This window comes from Bicyclus anynana, chromosome 20 (assembly GCF_947172395.1).
Source record: "Bicyclus anynana chromosome 20, ilBicAnyn1.1, whole genome shotgun sequence".
NCBI lineage: Eukaryota > Metazoa > Arthropoda > Insecta > Lepidoptera > Nymphalidae > Bicyclus > Bicyclus anynana.
In genome coordinates this window covers 4,925,640-4,948,157 of record NC_069102.1, presented here as the reverse complement: position 1 = coordinate 4,948,157, position 22,518 = coordinate 4,925,640, and the positions used below count along the sequence as shown (strand labels likewise).

The window sequence follows — 22,518 nt, the reverse complement described above, 5'->3', positions numbered from 1 at the left end:
TACATATAGGTAGACAATTGAACACGTGTCGCTCATGTTTACATATTTCAGATTCGTTACGCGTTAGTGTTATTTCAAAATGCTATTTGCAATGTTTATGGTTTATATTAGCGAAGTAAAACTGAAGCAAGTCGTACCACTCAGAGTTCACGATTTCATACCACATTTTGTTCTCGTTTTATACCTAAAACTTTAACTTCAAGATAATTTTGCTGCAAAATATACCCACCACCGTCTTAAACTAGGCTGGGGCCCTTGGGCACACAAGAATTTGGGGCCCTTTTGGGAATGTAAAAAGCGATTTATACTAACATTTTTTAAATAAGTATGACTATTTGTCTAATAAGTCTTTAATGGTCTTAAATGCTGCTGGTTTTTTGTTTGGGGATTTATGTTGAGCAAAATCTTCTATTAGGTATATCCTTAAAGTAAATATTTTGGAGGATATTGATATTGTCCTTATGGTAAAGACGGTATTGTGTATACCTACAACTTCATCCGAATCTTCAAGATAATTTTGCTGCAAAGTCGGTAACATGATAGGAATAGTCGTTTTGCGTCTGAAACTCGGTCGGCGGATGCAGTTGCAGTTGCTACAAGGAACTCTCTGTTCTCTTTATCCTCTCGTCTTCTTACTAATAACGTCTGATTGCGACAGGGTATTTCCTTTATGAATATATTATTCAACGAGGCATTGCTACTACACTTTGTATATCACGGTCGGCGAGTGCTCAAATGCTCGGAAAATTGCTACTTTATGTCACCCATCCTATGATGTACGCAATAGGTATTGTATTACGAAAACTTGCTGCAAGTCAGGCACTTTCGTCTGTTGTAAGTATCTACTTGTCAAGTATATTATAAACTGCTTCAAGGTTATCTATGTTACCATGCCACATTTGATGAATCAAAGTGTTGCATGTTTATCTGTATGAAATGACAAGTGCTAGTTGTCAACTTACATTCAAATAATGCGAATGATGTTCAATTCTATTCTAATACTAGCTGACGCCGCGTGGTTTCACCCGCGTGCTTCCAGTTCCCGTAGGAATACGGGGTTAATATATAGCATATAGCCTTCCTCAATAAACGGGCTATCTGACACTGAAAGAATTTTTCAAATCGGACCAGTAATTCCAGAGATTAGCGCGTTCAACCAAACTCTTCAGCTTTATAATATTAACTATAGATTAATTAAACAAAAATTTACAGTCACGGTGTTAGTTGTCGCAAACCTCCGAATAAATATTTTTTTTTTGTATATTTTGTAGACATGAAAATAGATTTTTTCCCTTTCCCATCATTTCGCGATTTTAGTTATTTGACACAAATAACGCTTGTTGGGTCAGCTAGCATTACATACAATTATAATTGATCGATAAGTGTTTTTTGTAATATGTATTTGAGTTTTTTTATAGTAATTGATGTTTTAATTTACTAAAAAGTTATCCTCTTCCTTTACTCAACTTGACTGGTTATTTAGTTTGGTTAACATCTTTGTAATTTTATAGTACAGTATGATATAAGTGTAGGAAGTCGAAAATTCCTTCTGCTTATTTGTAGTCCTCGCCTACGGCTCGAGCTAGCAATATTGCCTCAGCTGTAATTTTCAAAGCACACGTATGTAATTCAATTTAAAAGAGTACCGATTGTTTTCAGATGGACATCTTAATAAACCGTGCGTTTTATATTACGTTAACGCACAAGTGCGTAATGAGATGCATTACAATATTCAAAATGGTGAAATAAAAGACCTCTTACTAGTAAATATGTTAAAAAAATATAACAATACACTTATAGACAAGTTTAGTTTGTATTTTGCATGGATGTGAGCTATTTAGATAGTATATAGGTACGTACTCGTAACTATGAAGTTTGTCGGGGATTCACAGATTTATGCCACTATCGCATGACGCCATTCGAAATTCGGTGAGTCTTTATCCCTGGAATTCATAGTCGTGAAGTGAACAATCCCCCACAAACCAATATTCAGTATTCACCCAGGGGCTGACTATTGAATCATCCTTCATTGCATATCATAAACAAACTACTGGAGAGCCCCTAGGTGACTGGAGTTTCAAGCAAATGTTGTCTATGATTTTACATTAGATCTTTGAAAATTCTGTGACACAACCACAGAGAGACGTATTTTGTTACTTCTTTGACATTTTACAAAATAATTGAGTTTCTAATATTTTCATTTACTTTTTGTTTTTATTTATCGTAGTAAAATTTAATTCGTTCAAGTGTACAATAGATCAATTTTATCAAAAAGTTTCTTTCTCACAAGAAGGAGTTGTTAGAAAAATATTGAAGTTGTGTACGAACATGATCATATACAAAATTATCAGCCGATGGACTTCCACTGCTGGACATAGCCGTCTTGCATGGACTTTCAAACACAACGGTCTCGAGCCGCCAGCGTCCAGCGGCTCCCTGCAACCCGCTTGATGCCCTCGGTCCACCTAGTGGGGGTTCGACCAACACTGCGATTTCATCGGCTCTTCGAACTATGTGGCCTGCCTACTATTTACTATATAAGTAGTTTGATATTTCATACTTTTGTAATGTGGAATCCTACTTGAAATAAAAAAAATATTGTAAGAGGAAATTTGTTTATTTTACTCAAAACCACCTATAATTACCTGAAATAATTACAAGTAGGTACTATTATGCTGTATTTTCTTACAATTTATAGTAAGTGCAGTAAATAAATATAAGTGTAGCTTATCCTTAGAAATAGTGGTAAAATTGCATTTCACAAAGCTTTAGATCACATAATATTATATATTTAGGAGGTAGGCTTGGCCCGGTAATGGGCTGATAATAATGAACCACACAGTACTTATTGCAATTCTAAAATCAAACCTATATCCTTTTAATACAAAGTTTAATTAATAACAACAATAAATACATAATTTACATATAACTTATTGTTATTATTGTATATTTTTATAGGGCCAGACTTAAATGAAAAATGCAGAAGTAAACATTTAATAATTATCTTTATTAAAGATGTGAATCAATAAATTTCATTCAATTAAGATTTGTATACATTTTCTATTGTTATGGACTTCAGAGTGAGTGACCACCTTACAACATACTGCACTCACTCCTACTACCTCTATATTAAATGCTGCTGACTTTTCAAGGTATGTGGGTCTTCCAATTACTGTGATCTGAAAACTCGGATTTTCAAGGACCAAAGTATTCTCAGTATTCTTGGTAAAACAGTATTCTCAGAGCTCATCACTGCTATTCCCTGCCATGATAGCCGGTTTCTTTAAATCTGTGCATAGGGTCCTCCGGGGTTGTTTATATGTATACCTATGCGTGCCATCAATACAGCTTGACTTGTGGCATTTCTGTTATTTCATAGAATGCTTGATGGAATGCACATACAGTCTGAAAATAAACATTATGTTAGTTACATTTATGTAGGTTATAGGTATATTTCCTAAATCAAAACTAGATAGGTATACCTAACATTTATATAGGTTAGATTACAAACAAACTAATTAAATTCTTCATCATGAGTATGTTAAGCACGAGTCTCCTCTCAGAATGAGAGGGATAAGGTCCACCACTCTGGCCCAATGTGAATTGGCAGACTTCACACATGTAGAGACAATGTTTTTCCTTCACCGTATGAGACATGTGATATACATTTAAATTCATAAAATGCACATAACTGAAATGATTTGGAGGTGCATGTTTCAGACAGCATTTGAACCTACACCCTCCAAATAGAAGGCAGAGGTCATATCAACTGGGCTATATGGATTTTGACCTACTCCTAATTTATCTATACTAATATTATAAACAGGAAAAATTTGTTTGTTTGTTTTGAATAGGATCTGTAACTACTGAACTGATTTGAAAGATTCTATCACTGTTGGGAACCTACACCATCATAATCAAAGGCAGGGGTCATACCCACTGGGCTAATTGGTTTTATATCTACTCCTAATTTATCTTTACTAATAATAGAAACAGGAAAGATTTGTTTGTTTGTATGTTTTGAATAGGCTCTGGAACTACTGAACCAATTTAAAAAATTCTTTCACTGTTGGGAAGCTACACTATTCCCGAGCTCTATAGGCTATATTTTATCCCCATATTCTTACGGAAATGGGAACCACACAGGGTGAAACCGCGCGGCGTCTTCATGAACAAAAAATTATTGATAATGAACAAAGGTACGTACCTGATAACATCCCGTTTCATAGAATCGAAGTGCTGCTAGAATGTATAATACTAGCGGTATTGGTATTCCTCTCTTGGTCTTCTGTGTTCATTCTTCATCAAACAGAGGCATATTATGCCTAATATGAGAATCTTTCGTACATTCCATATCGCCATAGTATTATACTGGGTTTACGCAATTGCGAATATATATCTCTATAACTCGCTGTTTATAACTTCACTTATAACGATCCGAACGTCCACTTTCTAATAAATAAATCACGAATAACAACAAAAAAAATGCCAGGGGATGGTTTGGCTGACAAATATCGGTAATTCAGCAGTCAGCCGCCAGCTCCTGTCAAATGAGGGGTTTCTTTTGTCTATGAAACGCGTAGGGGTTGAATTCGACACATAGCGGCTGAATAATCCCCTTAGGGGCCCCCTACTACGACTGTGAATTCCACCGTATGTCGCCTTGCCATCACAGCGCTACTGCGGTGACTATAAATATATTTTATTGTGCTACTTGAGTTTTGTATTACGTGATACGGAATATTATATTTTAACTGGTACTCATAGGTTTTTAAATAAGTTCACGTAATAGACTTCATAAACGAAATATTTGAATCCCTTTTTTATGGTATGATAGTATACATAAACAAAAAATAGAACAAATAAAATTGAAAATTGGAGGTCATAAAATTATTAATTACACACTCGATCAAGTCATTTTTTCTTTTTTTTTTCTTTTTTCTTTCTTCTTTCATTAATATTCTCTTTCAGTGTGCTTTCATTTGAGTCCAGTCGAGTATATTTGAAGACATTCGGTTATTCTTTCCCACTTTCATCCCCCAGAACTTTTGAACGGCTCAACAGATTTTCATCAAGCATATCTTTCATGCAAAACAAACTAAATTGAAACGCTTCATCCGTTCGGAAGCTATGGTGCCAAAGACAGACTGACAGACAGACACGTCAAACTCATAACTCTTTTTGTGTCGGGGTTTAATGATGACTCAATATGTTTCTTTAAAAAACAATTTACTGTTTATTTAAATGTTCTTCATAGGTCCCAAATCGTCTCCTATCGATGTCGCCATAAAGATAGATCCGAACTTTCCAATCTTGCGTCTATTCCGCCGCTCATCATGGAGCATTCCATTGTAATTTAGATGCGCCGAATATTCCGAATATACGAGTGATTACTTTCAGACTTGCCGACATAATGTAGGCCTGGTTTTGCTGAACGTTTTTTTGGATTAACTGTTTTAGGTCATTAACTGAACAAGTTCAAATACTGATCCCATCTGTGCTCCAAATTGAATTAGTGTTTGATCCTCTCTTACTGAAATGCACAAGATTTGTAGATACTTTACAGATGGCAGTGTTGATGGATTAAAATGAAAAAAATTAATGGTTATACTTATAGAACATTAATGCTAGACCGCAAATGGACCAACCGAATTATTGTAACATCGATTGCGACATTGGGATGTTGAGTGTAGACACGCTACGCAGATCGGGTGTAGGGTTGTCTACTGTACTATAATGTATAGTATTGTCTCATATTTCGGGTCTGTATCACACTGTTGAAATTTATAGTACGCAAAAATATTATATTTTATTACATTGGTTTTCAAGTTTTCGACAGATGTAGCGTGCGTAGCGTATCCGAACTTGTCTATCTTATTGTTTCGAACTTTAAACGAACGAATTAATAATGAATGATTTTGGTTTTCAATAATTTAAAAATCCACGAAGTGCAAATAAATATAGTTTTTATAAATAAAATAAATAAATAACAAATATTATCGTCTGTATTTTTGTTTGTTTCAATATTTTCTTTAGGTGTACTATATTTTTATTGCTTAGTCTGAAAAATATTATATTTTTCAAATAAAACACGCTTGACTTGGGGAGGAAGCTGGTGACAGCAACAACTTTTTAAAATAGCCTGTGGTGGTAAAATCAGTTCGCTCGCCGAAGTTCGCTCTGTTAAGTGCAAGTGACAAACGTGCCAACTTCAGCTGTAACGCCTCCCCACACTTCAAAAAAAGATGTTGGCAACCCTAATCGGGCGTGCAGTGTGCGTACCGTGCGAACGAGGCGAACGAGCTCGGTGGGCGTGCGGCGGCGCGGTGTCGGGCGTATTGATCGGGCATCGCGGCCTGTACCTGTTGCCGGGCACCCGACCACCCGACCACCCGGCCACCCGGCCGCCCGAGCACCGCCGCTCTGCGTTCCATGAGTCTGAGGCGAAATGCCCTGCTGCATTCGAGTACAAATCAATATGAGCAATGATTTTGTTTTCCGCATCTGCAAGGCGGTCGAATGCTTAAGCTTCAATAGCTCAACGATAAAGAGGTCTGACTAGTTTCCGAGAGATTCTCCGCCCGTTGGACTGTTGTCGTACCCACTCCTAACACAGTCTTTTCCGACTTTGTTCCGAGTTGAAGGGGCTCATATTCAAAATATATGACAGATATTCTTTTAAAAAAGGAGAAATAATTGGATAATAGGAAATACATTTATTTCCATTAATGGAATATTTTCCTAATTAAGCTCTACATTTTGGCCACTGTTGAACACATCTACTGGCCCTGCATTCTGTAAAGTTACAGCGATGTGAAATCGCTCATTTCCATCGCAACTACATTGTCAGTGACATTTTTTTGGTCATCAAATAGAAAATATAGTTCAAATTCCTATTAAACTTGTCATAGGCGAATATTACATCGACGAGTACAAAATAGCAGAATCACACCCCAGAAGTAACAATATTGCGAGTGATTGTGATGACGGGCTGTATTCTAAATGTGGTAGATTGTACAAATATCTATAATATATTTTAGTGCAATTGTTATTCTTGTTCACATTACATTTTATTCATTCTTTCGGACACCCGACCAAGCACCGCCGCTCTACGTTTCACGGATCTACGACGAAATTCCCCTCTGCATTCAAGTACAAATCAATATGACCAATGATTTTTTTTTTTTGCTACACTTACCCCCGTTACACAGAATGATAATTGTTCCACGCATATGTTTTTCTCTTTTGATTTTTTTTTTTGCGAATTTTAATTGATTTCAGCGCTGCGTGCTCTTTTTTATGAGGAGTATGTAGTAAAATGCTGAGACAAATGGTTCTTAGTTTTGATACACCTTGCTAAATAATTGTTCTGGTGTTTTTGGATATTTATTCGAGTTCTTGAACATGATGAAATTGGTAAATCTATGGTGTGGCATAATTTATTTGTTTGTTTTTTTCTTTCATATAATTTATAGTTTATAATATGTGCTTCGGCTTTTTAAATCAGAAATGTACATTAAAATACATTTCTAACTTTAAAATAACATTTGTATGGTGTAGTATTATGCAATACAAATTTCAAATTGAAGTCCCTGTTTGGAGAATACAGCCTAGGTCAACTAATGCTTGTTCTAAATATAACTTCTAAATTGGCCAATTTTACCGGAGCGGTTGCGGGGTACGCAAATATCTGGACTTTGACGATATTAGATCAGGGCCGTTTCACTTCGTTATTGATTTGGTGACTGTTATTTGGTTCTCCGTTTCCTTTTTTTGTTCACGTTGTTTGGTTATTAAAGTTGTTAAACCCTATTTGTGAAACTGTATTTTAATACTAAAACTATGAATCCTACTTTTAATGTTATGTATTTGACTTTTGCATTCAAAGTGTTGGGTTCGATTTCCACAAGTGGAAAATATGACAATGCCCACAATATTTTTTTAAAAGAATATTTGCTCGGATCGAACCACCACCTCTCGGTGGTGAGTCCACTGACACAGTTTACCACTGACTTGTTAGAGGCTCGAAATATGTACCCTTATTATCGTAAATAGTATCTATATATATATATATCTATTTCACTCCATTGTACATCTGTACGGTCTGGGTATAGGGCATTCATTTGCTCTAATGTCTTATATTGTATATTTACATTTATGTTTGTGCATTTTCAAATTCGAAACGTAATTTGACATATTTACTGTGCATGATTACTGATAAACCATTATAGTAAGTATCACAGATATAAGATTGTTAAAAGCGTTAGCTTTTAGCGATTTATATTCTGTGGTAAGCATAGACACTATTAAAACAAAACTCCTACTAAACGGTGAGGTTATTACGCCGGCTAACCTATGCAAAACTTTTCCTCGCTCAACACTCATGAATACAAATAAGCCGCATCTGCAAGGTAAATCCTCAAATGAGTCGTCGGAAAAGTTTGGATAAGAGAAAATGCATTTATTTCCATTAATAGAATATTTTCCTAATAAAGCTCTATATTTTAGCCGTTGCTAGTCATCTACAAAGTCAAATATGAGGGTTTTTTATATTTTTACATTTGTCTTTTTAGGCTTTAGTTAATTGCAGTTGTAGCGCAATTGCTGTTTATGATCCTTTTCGCAATACATTTAATATTGAACTTATTTGCGCGTGCTTTGAATTGATAATTGTTTCTTTTGTCCTATAATATGTCTCCTTGTCTCCTTGATTGAATGTCTCCTTCTTTATTAAATCCGTAAACAGAGAAAGTAATAGATTCTTCATAGTATCCGTCGCATTCGCTCAAAAAATTAGAACAACTTACAACCTTTGTAAAGAAGTCGCTTCTTTACAAAGGCGTCGATTTTCGATACCGTAGCCGTTTTTGGTGTCTTCAGATTCAGGTTGAGGTAGTATGTTGTGATGTGAAAATCACGTCAATATCAATGTAAAGTCGACAAGTAACGTCACGCTAATCAGTGGTTCATTTCATACTCCGTCAATGATTAAGTTCTTCAGTGTTCTGTTACTCTATTGATCGTGCCTTACAATGTCGAGGATTCAGCGCAGACAGAAGATGACACATTATACGAAATATGTGACCAAAATTTGTATTGAAGTGTGAATTTATTTACACGTCGAAGCACTAATCATCCGTGAATTAATAATCAATTTCAAATATGCAAATGCAATCGACAAGCAATTTGATCACTTAAACTAATCTAGCAGATATGTCCCCAAGTCTAAGATAGTGCCAATTTTCCAGCATAATACTTACAATAGGCCTTTACTTGGCAAACGGCCAAATGAGCCACTGCTGTCATACCCCGGCACTTTAATGCTTTCTCTTTTATTAGTAAAGTATAAATATTTTGGATTAATAGTTACTTAGATTCTACTTTTTAAGATATATCAGGATTTTTCGTTATAATACATGGATCGATAAAATTCTGGAATTCCGTGTTTTGGTTTAATGGGTAAATATTTCATTTAGTTTTGGGGAAAGATTAAGCAATATACCACAGATATTACATAATATACCTTACTTGCTCAGGGAATTCTGAAAAAGAATTCTTAGTTCCAACATTAATGTTAATGTTGTAAATTAATTACATATAATAATAATAATAATAATAATAATAATAAAATTCTTTATTTAGCTGAGTACATACAACTGAGAAAAAAAACAGATACAAATTAAGTTAACAAAAAAAAAATTAAAAAGGGACTGCACACCATCCGATAAGACTCTGCAGAGTGTGGCTTCCTGGTGTGCGGTCTCTTCGTACTGGCCACTTATTTTAACTTATAAAACTAATAATAATGTTACTTCAGCTAAAAAGGTTACTGCCTCAGCATAATGCTGCAGCGTTTGCTGCAGCGCTGGTATTCGATATATCGATTTACATTGAGTATCAAACTATTGGTATCAAGTCATTCCCAATTCTTGTGCGAACATAAGTAAAGGGCATTCGATCAAACATGTTTGACACATTTGCTTGTCAAAATTGATTTTGTAATCAAGCAATGTTTGATAATAATCGCTTCAAACAAACCCGCAATCACACTATTTGAAAAACACGTCTGATTTGATAAAGTGTTTCATAGTTTAAGTTAGTTAGTCCTTCCGAACCTGTGATACTCTTACATATTAGGTAAGCCTGCCTGTACGTTTTTAAAGTGTATGTAAACTAAACCTACTTCAAATTAATTAATTTTGATGTTCATTTTAGATCTATCCTTATATTATAAAGAGGTACAGTTTGTGAGGTTGTTAGTGTTAATCATTGTATGTACTGAACCGATTTTGAACCGATAATTTTTTCACCAACAAATATAGCAACAGCAAGTAACGTTATTTGTTTGTCATAGGCTATATATACCTGCGTATTCCAACAGGAACAGGAACTACGCGGGTGAAACCGCGTGGCGTTTGCTGATTTTAAAATAAACAAAGCTCTGAATTCAAATTCATGTCAAGTGTGTCTTTCCTGTAATACAAATTAAACACACAAGCCGCTGTAACAGCAGACATGATCCAGAGCTTGATTGCACCAATTTCACCAACATAATAAGTACAATGGGTCTCCAGCTGGCAGGCGGCCAAACGAGCCACTACCGACACTACCCTCGGCGCCACTTCAAGCTCTTGCTCTTACCATATTGTGTGGAGTGGTATAAGATGCAAATGTGTGGGACACAAACTTTTTATCTTCACTCGTAATTTTTCCAACCCCGAAGGCGTTGTCAGGTTTTCTTTTCTGTGGTAAGTATTGCGTTAAATTATTTCTGAAATACAAAAAAAAAATATGATGAGCATCAAAAAAGAGAAACGTTTTGATAAGGTAAATTAGTGTGTGTCTAGGTATTGCGCTAAACTGTAAAAACTAAGATATGAAATAAAGAAATTTACGGATTTCTTTATTTCATATCTTAGTTTTTACAGTTTAACTAATAACAAATCAGATAATATAAGGTAACCCATTAGAACTTCAAATTAATGAAACTGAACTGAGAATGTAGGACTGCTCTAAAAAAGTTAAGTAACACTTTAGTTTATTATAAACTTAAGTTTTCAATATACAAAAGGCAAGGCAAGGGACTCACGCTTGAATATAATCATTCATAATTAAAAAAAACCCAAAACCCAAATGTCTTCATTATCTTCATCATCATCAAAATCAGCCGATGGACTTCTACTGCTGGATATAACCCTCTTGTAAGGACGTAGAAACGCTCAGAATCGCACAACGCGCGATGGAGCGATCTATGCACGTAACATTTCTGCGAAATCGAATCAGAAATGAGATCTGTAGAAGAATCTAAATTACAGAAATATGAAAACTGTCTTTTATGATGAAATGTTTATCCACACCGATCCTAGCTAGAAATCAACGCACGTCTAGAACACTGTTGCACACTATTGTTCAATAGCCATGACATATTACAGTGAGGGTAGACTAGGCTTCCAGTCTAGCCTTTTGGCTGTTCGCCAACCGTTGCCATCGCGTCGTCTAGTTTCGGCTTATCGGCCTTGATCGTAAACCGTGAGACTGGACTGATACAACCTTTCGGAATTTTAAACTCGTCCATTGTTGAATCTCAGCCGGCGTCATAAATATGTAATGTTGATTCATTGATACCGTTTATGTATTTTCAGTATTTTTTATGTTTGCCTTTTAAATATTTTTATGTATTGTAAAGCTGTCGTGCAACGCCCTGGTGACCGTGTGGCGACCCTGATGGCCGGATACATCAGAAATTTCACTTAATTCTTAAAACAAACATTTCAAATTTAGTTTCCATGTAAATTTGTTTAGATATCATCATTATCAATCCTTTAGTGGTCCTTAGTGGAGCTTAAGGGCTATCGAATATATATATCGGCTATCCTAATAGAACAGGCTGTGAGGAACTTATAGTCACCACGCTGTTCCAATGCGGGTAGGTGGTCTTAGGGCGTTTGTTTGGTTCTGCAACGATCGCTTTAAAATCTTAATGGCCGGGACCTACGCCAACGCGCTCTCAGAGGAACGGGGGTGTAACTCCACCAACGTCTTAACTCCGGGCTGAAAATATTATTGAGAGTTATTCTTGGAAGAAAGAAAAGCTCGACCCAGAATCTCATGATACGAAGCCGCATAGACTAACCACAAAATCAATGAGGCAGACGTTTTAATTAGTTGATTGTTACTATTATTAGGTAAAGGTACCTTTGTATTCTCATCCAGATGAAAAAACTTGTTCTTTTATTCTTTTTAGGTAAGTTTGGGGATGTTCCATTTTGTCTATCTAATTAAAAACCTGTCGTGTTTGCGTCCTTGATCTATTTAGTACGACTACCTGTATGACGAAAGTGAGGATACATGCATTCTAAAGCGTGACAGAGTTTAGCTAGCAACGTGCTGCTTTAGTGTTGACTTGCCTTCAGTGTTTAGGATGCCTAAGTGACTTTGGTGGTCTTTAGTATTCAACTTCCCTTCATTGGAAAGCATTTTAAACCGTTGATAGTTAAATTTACCTGAAGCCAATAAATCGACGTATTTACATTTTATCCTCTTGGAATATTCTAACGAATGGTAGACTTAAATTAATTACGTTGATGATTACTTTTCATCATTCTCATCTAGAATCACTGATTCATTCACAAAATGCAAGTTATTTGTTAATTCCAGAGACGTGTTATATCCGTTTTCTATTCTAGACGCGCAGTCTCACTTAATCACCTTCAGTGACAAGCTCCTGTGGAATTTAAGAACCAACGGTGATAGATGTGTTTACCTTGAGGTCATATTAACCGGTTCCATATTGCTTATTAAGACATTAGTCATGGCTATTAGTCGCTCATTCTGCCAATCGACATTGCCAACTAAACTGGGCGATGCTGCTTTATTGGAATCTAAAGTGGTTCATTCCTTAATCCTTGGACTTATAAAGACATTTGTGTGTGATGGTTCTGCTTTGCCGATTGATTGACTCATACTACGCTTGAAACATTGTTTTGTTTTAAGTTGCATACTTTGTTCAAAATCAAAATTCATTTATTTCAAGTAGGTTTAGTTTACAAGTAATTTTGAGACGTCAAGTTCGACTTTTTGTAAAGACTCTTACGATCGGTTCGGAAGGCAGGTTCTGCTGAGAAAAGCCGGCAAGAAACTCAAAAGTTGCTCTTTTGAAAAAAAAACATACAATATAAGACTGGTATTTGTATACTTTGTTTACTCAGTAAGAAAGTTTAGTAATTGTTAGTTTCTGCTAGGAGGAGGAGACACTGAGATGGTATTACTATGAAGTGTGGTTAGATATAACATTTTAAGTACGTTGTTAGTTTTGTAAATAAAATCAAGATCTCCACCATTTATAGGTCCATCCATCCTATAATATTAAGTCCTTCGTAGCATCTGTGTGTCTCTAAACTCTTCATATCACAGACAGTGTGATTCTTGAAGAAGGTTTAGGTAGATAATCTGTCAAGGTTTCATGTAAATTGGTTGAAATTGTTGGAAGTGGGAGTTCTTTGAGAGTCAGAGAATTCAGTCATGGGCACAGGCAAAAAGTCACGGGCGTTTGTCGTTTGCTAGTTGACATGAGTTGGCATATACGAAATTGAGATTCTATGCAACAAATGTCACCCGGTACTTACTAGTGGATATCATACAGTAGGTAGATGACTCAATTGATTTGATGTTTATTTCAATAGGTTGATAATAAAGCCAATATAACGAATAGGCCAGCTGGTTCTGTCGAGTCACTTGTTTTTTTATACGAACAATTTACATTTTTGATAAAGAATATGTCACCATCAAAGTAGTATTTAAAACATTAGTTTTATCAATAAATAAATCAAAGTACAGGTCTTAACAAGGCTGGATTAAAACACAAAGCAGTATTTAGTCTAAATAGGTGAACGTATGAAAAGCTCGCGTGAGGCGGACGTACTTTTCATTTGGGTCGGTGATTTCTTGTAGCGCGCTCTAGTGGCCTTTCACACGATCAAATAATAATAGTTGAAGATTACACGATTAGCGTGGCTTTATTAAGTTGTTTTAATTTTAGAAACATTTAATACGGTTTTAGTGGTAGTCGGTTTTGAATTTTTTATGAGTATACTTCTTCTTAATCGTTCACTCTTGGCAGGGTGGTCGTGGTTGCAGCCATGAGCGACGCCTATTCTGTGCAATGCTCTTGCGATTTCTAGTGCGGGGTCGCCATTCCAGAACCTTAGGACCATCGGCTCTTCGAACTATATGCCTCGCCTATTGCCACTTCAGCTTCGCGACTCGTTGAGCTATGTCGGTGACTTTGGTTCTTCTATGGATATTCTCATTTTTGATTCGATCACGCAGAGACAATCCGAGCACAGCTCGTTCCATCGCCCGCTGTGTAACTCTGAGCCGTCTTCTGAGGCCTATAGCGACTAAGTCTCGGAACCATATTAATAACATTGAAAAACAAAAAAAAAACAACATCCAATGTGCTAAAATATTCAATAGTTGAAAATCAGGTTAAGAAGTATATTTCAAACTAGCAGACGCCCCGCGGTGTCCGTTCCAGTGGGAATACGATGATAAAATATAGCCAATGTTACTCGCTGATAATTTAGCTTTCCATTGGTGAACGAAGTTTTCAAACCGATCCAGCAGTTTCAGAGTATCGAATGCGAACAAATAAACAAATAAATATTTCCTCTTTATAAGATTATATTACATATTTTATTCTCTTGCACGGAGTTTATAGGTATTTAAATTTGTCAGATCTATTTCCTTGATTCGTGCTGAATCACTTGGGAGGCGAGATGCCGTCAGAATTGACTCACTAATAGGATCTCGTGACCTATTGTCATTGAAATGTTTATTGTGAGGTTAAGTGAACACTTTTCTATAGAGGAACGTAGCAAATAATGAATTATAAAATTAAGTTTTCGAAAATTTGTATTAGTACCTACTTCCTAGCTTTTATACTATAGAAGTACCTAAACACATCTTTTAAATAAACGTTCTAACTTATAGCACCATTGTATTTGCCAAGATACATGAGCCCAATCCAACCTCGTTTGATCTTCAGTTTAAGAGTTCCTAGCGCTACCTTCCACCTCCATCATCAGTTCAGCTTCTTGTTACCCGTAATATTGCAATGCCACCGAACATACCCAATGGAACATCAAGAAGTGGTACTTACTCGTATATACCATTTAAGATTTCACTCACACATACTAAAAGAACAACTCAAATGAAAAGAATATCATCATCATCATCATTATCAACCTATATTCGGCGCACTGCTGAGCACGGTTCTCCTCTCGGAATAAGATAGGTTAGGCCAATAGTCCATCACGCACGGATTGGCAGACTTAATACACGTAGAGAATTAAGGAAATTCCCAGGTGTGCAGGTTTCTTCGCGATGTTTTCCCTTCACGGTTAAAAGAATGTAATTAACAAATATACCGAAGGAATATGATCGATTTAATATGTTAAACGTGTCTACATAGTTTAGCATGTCGAATATATAATGGGATGACAGTGTTTCCTTGCATATAGTAAGTTCCTCATTGGAAGCGTCTAATAATAAAGGCATATTTAATTAATACGAGTGTTTCCTGTCAGTGTGAGAGTTCCTGCGTATAATAACATTGTTGGAACGTCGCGTGTTGTCTGGCCCGGGCTCGTTAATATGTATGCGGTGCCGGCGAGTCGCTCGACGCTGACGCCATTTGCAACTGGTGGCACACCACGGTTCACACTTCTGACTGATAGCTTTGACGAAGTGATGATGCCTTTCGGTTTCTACGCGACATCGTACCGCAACGCTAAATCGCTCGGCGGTACGTCTTTGCAGGTAGGGTGGTAACTAGTCACGGCCGAAGCCTCCCACCAGCCGAACTTCAGCACTTTTTTTCCTGATTGTCTAAGTGCCTTAGGCTCCTTGATGGGACCTCAGCGGCGTCAACAGGGGTTTAGGTGAGGCCGAAGCAGAGTAGATGGGCGGAACGACTCTCTAAGGGCGTCTCTGAGACTCGGACCTCAGCTTAGAGGGCCGTTCGGAAAGGATGTTTTGGCCTGAGTGCATCAGTCCGGGAGCCCCGAGATCGTAAGCTAAGAGGTCCACGTCCGGGTGACGTTAGATATTGGGGACCTCGTCTTCGCCGGCGAAGACGCTGTGTAGTTTGTGTTTGTGTTGCCTGGGATTGTCGTTCGTTATGGCATCGTCAGGGTCGTAAAGGACGTTTTTTGGGCGTGTAGATTTACAATCGGAATTGAAATCGGGGGTGTAGTTGCAGGCCTCAACCACTAGTTGGTTAGGGTAGGTGGCGGCTCAGGTTAGCAACTAGTTTTTTTTTATTGGACTATAGCCAACTCTAAACTACGATCTTACCGGATGATAAGTGGTGAAGTGACGGTTCACTGATAGTGTCGTATTAACTTAAAATGAGTAAGGTTTATTTGCCGTATTTTATTGCACTCCTAACTACATGATAACATACCGGTAAACTATCGCTTGGCGTGGTAGTGGATGGCTGGCATTTTACTGTCAACTGTACTCTGCAGATGGCAAATAACTTACTTGGCGGCAAAAAACAACCGGATTAGCTCTATTACTATTCATTCAAAAAAAACTAAAGAATTGCTTTAGAAAACTTATTCACTCTTGACTTGATACCCATATTGTAGGTGGTGCATATATTGCAGCAATATCTTGGCGGCAGAAATAAGCGATAATCCTCTCAGGACCAACTCTTATCACAAAGAACTCTATCACTAAATAAGACATATCAGATTATTGCAAGAAAAGGTCCGGATAATTGGAATCTACGACGGGTTTCTGGGTGCAAACAAAAATATTGGTTTTCGGAAAATGTTCGTTCCATAACACGAGTCGATGAGGGTAGATCGACACAGTGTCGTGTGATTCTGTACTAATATAATGTTTATTTGTTACCATTTTTTCGTTACTTTTGCAAAGAGGATACGCTAAGTCGTAATACAATATGGTCCGAGAGCCTGCGATAGCCAGACATACCGTTATATGTTTATGAAATACGACATATACTTTTTATGAAGGCCTAAAATTTGTCAGCCTATGTTCCTGCTGGCCTTTAAAATTGTGGTCCTTAAAATAAACATCAAATCAATTGACAAAATGTCATCTGACGATATCCACCAGTAAGCACGGGATGACATTTCTTACATAGAATCCCAATTTCGTATAAGTATGTCAACTAGCATATGTAAGTACGGTAGACAATAATTAGTACGGTGGATTGTGGTGGCTTTGGAAGGTAGCAGTTACAAGGGTCTAGACCATCAACTGTTAAAGTATAAAGCGTATTTTTTTAATATTTTCCTCAGCATACCTCCCTGATAAGAGAAAACTATTTTTTTTCACGTTACACGAATGGTCTGGTGACTGGAAACATGATATCCTGTAGAAAATGTCAAAGAATTACGTTTACATACATACAATTACAATTAAGACCCCTTGAAACTTCCAATTCCTTCCAAAGAAAGCCAACAAGGTTCAAACACCATAATTGGCTACCGCACACACTCGTAACTTTGGTTGGAGAATGGGATTGGGAATTAGGATTATTGGAAATATTGGGATTATGGCAAATTTTCACCTTCATAAAAAAGGTATGTCTGGCTACTCCGGCTCTAGCTCTATACGTTAAGTCATAAAATACGACAAAGCTTAACCCCGTCTGTGGTCAGCTTGTGAATAATAAAGAGACAAATAAAATCATAAGCCAAATGCGCATTGCAGAGTGCTGTTTATGTAGGGTTTTTATGAGTTTTATTTTGAGTTGTTTTGTGAGTTTTTCACAATTCCCGCGAGAACCATTAATTTTTCCTCAAGAACCTCCTCTACCTTCCAGTCAAGGCCCATTAAAATCGGTTCCAAAGATTAGCCCGGACAAACAGATAGAGAAGCTTCAGTGTGTTTTGGTATCATGTAAATAACTATAAGTGCTTCATCATCATCATATCAGCCACTGCCACTGCAGGACATAGGCCTCTTTTAGTGACTTCCAAACATCACGATACTGAGCCACCTGCATCCAGCGAATCCCTACGTCTCGCTTGATGTCGTCAGTCCACCTGGTGGGGGATCGACACATGCGCTTACTAGTGCGGGGTCGCCATTCCAGCACTTTGGGACCCCAACGTCCATTGGCTCTTCGAACTATGTGCCCCGTCCATTGCCACTTCAGCTTCGCAGCTCGTTGAGCTATGTCGGTGACTTTGGTTCTTCTGCGGATCTCCTCATTTCTGATTCGATCACGAAGAGATACTCCTAACATAGCTCGTTCCATCGCCCGCTGTGTGATTCTGAGCCTTTTTATGAGGCCCATAAGCGATACATCTAAAACATTTATTTTGAAATCACAGACAGAAACTTCAATTTTATTTATATGTAGTATTGGTTGTACTTATGATTCTGTTTTGTTAGTACTCGTATGTAAAATCAATAGTACAAGACTTTAATCAAATGTCAATATATTCTAGACCTTAAGTGATACGAATTACGTTTCAATTTATATAATTTAGGGCAACATTTGCCAGTTGGTAGCGTAGCATGTAACTTGGAAAAACCTATTACTAAGCCGACTGGAACACCGCGGTTTATAAATATGTAATTGTATGTCAATAATGTAACGAATAAATAGTTATTTCCTTTAGTTAGTTAGTCAATACAGGAGTAACCAGTAGTTTGTTATCTCTTCGTGTTATAGTTATTATATTTATTGTATTGCTACGGGGACTACTATTTTCTGGTATTAAAGTTTACGAGATACAATATAATTATATAAGTAATACATACTTAAATAATACTTGCAGACGCCCGGCGGTTTTACTTGCGTATAGTCTAGATTACTCGGTGAAAATGTAGCTTTTTATCAAAATCGGTTTCAGATCCAGATCCAGCAATTACCAACTTAACTTTGCCTCTTTAGTATCTGTCATCATCATCATGTCAGCCGATGGACTACCACTGTTAGGCCTTTTATAGGGACTTCCAAACATCACGATCTTGAGCCGCGAGCGAGCCGACATTCAGTTGACCAACACTGCGTTTTCTAGTGCGAGGTCGTCATTCCACACCTTGGGACCCCAACGTCCATCGGCTCTTCGAACTGTGTGCCCCGCCCATGGCCACTTCAGCTTCGCGACTCGTTGAGCTGTGTCGGTGACTTTGGTTCTTCTGCTGATCCTCATTTCTGATTCGATCACGCAGTAGTTTTAGAGCTCCAGTTTCTAATACATAATTAACTATAGATACACGTTGATGATTAAACATAATAATATTTACATCGAATTGATTTATGAGAACGGAATTCTAGCTATGCTCTGACAAGAAGGTGACCAGTTTTTCTATACGACAGTTATAGACTTACACGAGATAAACAAGTCGCCAACTTTGGTAAGCCATATCAATTTGTCAAGTATGCGAGACTACGAGCAACAATAATCTGCTGACTCAATAAAGTATTGAAACGTGAGTAAGCCACTTAGCCGGATTGTGTTCAACACTTAACGGTAGTTAGGGTTACCAGTTTCCTATTAATTATTTACTCATACTCATATTAGTAATGAGCCGTGATAGCCCAGTGGATATGACCTCTGCCTCCGCTTCCGGAGGGTGTAGGTTCGAATCCAGTCCGGGGCATGCACCTCCAACTTTTCAGTTGTGTGTATTTTAAGAAATTAAATATCACGTGTCTCAATCGGTGAAGGAAAACATCGTGAGGAAACCTGCATACCAGAGAATTATCTTAATTCTCTGCGTGTGTGAAGTCTGCCAATCCGCATTGGGCCAGCGTGGTGGACTATTGGCCTTACCCCTCATTCTGAGAGGAGACTCGAGCTCAGCAGTGAGCCGAATATGGGTTGATGACGACGATATTAGTAATTATAATGTTGATCCTAAATTACTATTAGATGAGTGTATTTACGTGTTATTGCATCATTAGTAAAGTGATTAGATTCAAACCATTATGATGGGCAGGATTGCAGGCAAAACTGGAGTAGGAAGAAGTCCTGGCTACGAAATATAAGGGAATGATGATTTTGTTCATAAATCATAGAAAAATGTATGTGGAAAGACATTTGCTATCGACAGGTCACGTGATCAAGATCTGTCATTCCCATACATTTTTCTAGTTTTCGAAGCGTTTGCGATCGTGGAAAGAGAATCGACGTGCAACTTGGCTACAGGGGTTGATTACATAGCGGGTAATGGGAATGTTTACAAATACATAATTAATAGGTCGTCATATTTAACAAAAACTTTCGAACGTTCGGAACTTCAAGGTGGAATTTGGAATCTGTACTAATACATATAAATGCGAAAGTAAGTCTGTCTGTTTGTCTGTGTGTTACTTTGTCACGACTAAACCCTAAAATAAAAAGAGAAGGGGATATTTTTTAGAGTTACAGTTTTAAAACAAAATTTTAAAACTGTAACTCTAAAAAATTTTAATAAAAAAAATACAACCGACTTCAAAACCTAAAAACGTACCCACTAAACTAAAAAGCGAAAAATAACATCATAATATGTACCTGCTGATCAGTATGAAGTCGGTGCTTAGCCGGTGTTGTCTTAATTTAAGCCATTTCTGACAGGACCACATGAAACAACACTGTCTGCAAAATCTAAATCTATAAGATATATTCAAATGGCTTGAATTATTACATCACCGGCTTAGCACCGCCTTCATATTGATCAGCAGGTAGAACATATTATGATGTTATTTTTCGCTTTTTAGTTTAGTGGGTACGTTTTTAGGTTTTGAAGTCGGTTGTATTTTTTTTATTAAATTTTTTTAGAGTTACAGTTTTAAAATTTTGTTCATAAATCATAAAAAATACTAAATATTATAATTCAATATATATACTAATATGATTCAAGATTTTAGAAAATTCAACCCCTAAAGTTATGAAATATGGGTTGCAAGTTTACATTGATTTCCACGCGGACGAAGTGGCGGGCGTCCGCTAGTTTTCAAATAAAATCAATGAAACAGAGCTTATAAATTACCTACAGAATATTACCGTACGGAATATAAAGTAGTTTCTTATTCAGTCAGACATAAATAGCTATCAGCGAAATATATTCCTTAAGTATTTTACAATCGTAGGCGGATTATTTTTCTAATTAGCCATGTCCCGCCGTTTCACCCACGTATATCTATTTTCTCTGGGAATATCGGGATAAATAGTACCATTTGTGCCTTTTTTGTGCTATACAAGACTATATCTCTGTGTCAAAAGACGTTGAACCTATCGGACATAATCGACTCCCGCCGCCACTTTTAAGTATTTTATAACTTGGCAAGTTCCATGATATGAGGGCGACGGGGGAAAAGACTGCGCGGGTTTGAAATCGTGCGTGCGTGGAAGTGAGATGCATCAGTCGTGGATTTTTCATTCATCGCTACACGCCCCTCGGCCCGCGCGGATTATCGAGAGTGTTACGAACGAACTTGCCAAGATATAGAAATTTTGGCGCATGATAAAAGTCGTATGTAGTACGTAATACATACAAGTATGTATGTATTGTAAAATATTAGAAATCGTAAACAGACGAATGAAATCAAGTTATGGTGTGACCAAGGCATGTCCACACTCTCAATCACTCCACGTTGACGCTTATGACATAAGCGGTTTGATCATCAAGCTCGACACTTCTAAAAGCTCCGGGAGTGACAAAATACCGCCTTATTTTATAAACTCCGCGCGAAAGTCTCTTATTTCACCCTTGTTAATAATTTTTAATAGATCAATAAAGGAAGGGTACTTTCCAACTAAATGGAAAGAAGCTCATATTGTGCCGATATATAAAAAGGGTACCAAAAGCCTGGTTGAAAATTATCGTCCAGTTTCAATTTTGAATATATTTGGTAAATTGCTAGAAAAAATTATCTATAACACATTATATCCTATTTTAATTAATACAATCCCTACAGAACAACATGGTTTTATTAAAGGTCGTTCAACTTTAACAAACTTAACGTCATTTACAGAAGACATTTTAGTTTCTATGGATAAGGGCGTGCAGGTAGACGTGATCTACACAGATTTTGAGAAAGCTTTTGATCGTGTCGATCATACAATCCTGCTCAAGAAACTTGAATATTTGGGAATTCACGGAGACCTTCTGAGGTGGATTAAATCTTACTTGTCTAACCGCTCACAGGCCGTTGTAGTTGGTGGCAGTCGTTCTGATTTCTGTGAGATCCCGTCTGGTGTTCCACAGGGTTCTCATTTGGGACCACTATTTTATAATTTGTATTTATATGACATTTATAGTTGCTTTCTTAATTCAAATTTTTTAATGTACGCCGATGACACAAAAATTTATTTAGAGATTAAAAATGTTAACGATTGTTTAAAGTTGCAACAAGACCTATACCTACTTTCCCAGTACTATAAAGATAACAGAATACAAATCAATATCGGTAAATGTCAGCATATAACTTTCACTAGAAATAAAAATAGAGTGAATTTTAATTACAGTATCGACGGAAAGACAATC

General features: G+C 36.9%; 1 protein-coding gene and 1 long non-coding RNA gene across 3 annotated transcripts in view; one reads left to right on the top strand and one right to left on the bottom strand.

Moving 5' to 3' along the window:
* Positions 1-22,518, top strand: part of LOC112053280 (guanine nucleotide-binding protein G(o) subunit alpha) — a 92,656-nt gene that overhangs the window by 56,731 nt on the left and 13,407 nt on the right. The window lies entirely within an intron of this gene.
* Positions 2,987-4,635, bottom strand: LOC128199253 (uncharacterized). The gene is made up of 2 exons (XR_008251901.1): positions 4,208-4,635; positions 2,987-3,405 (listed from the first exon to the last, which is right to left on the bottom strand). It is a non-coding gene; the product is annotated as an uncharacterized LOC128199253 (long non-coding RNA).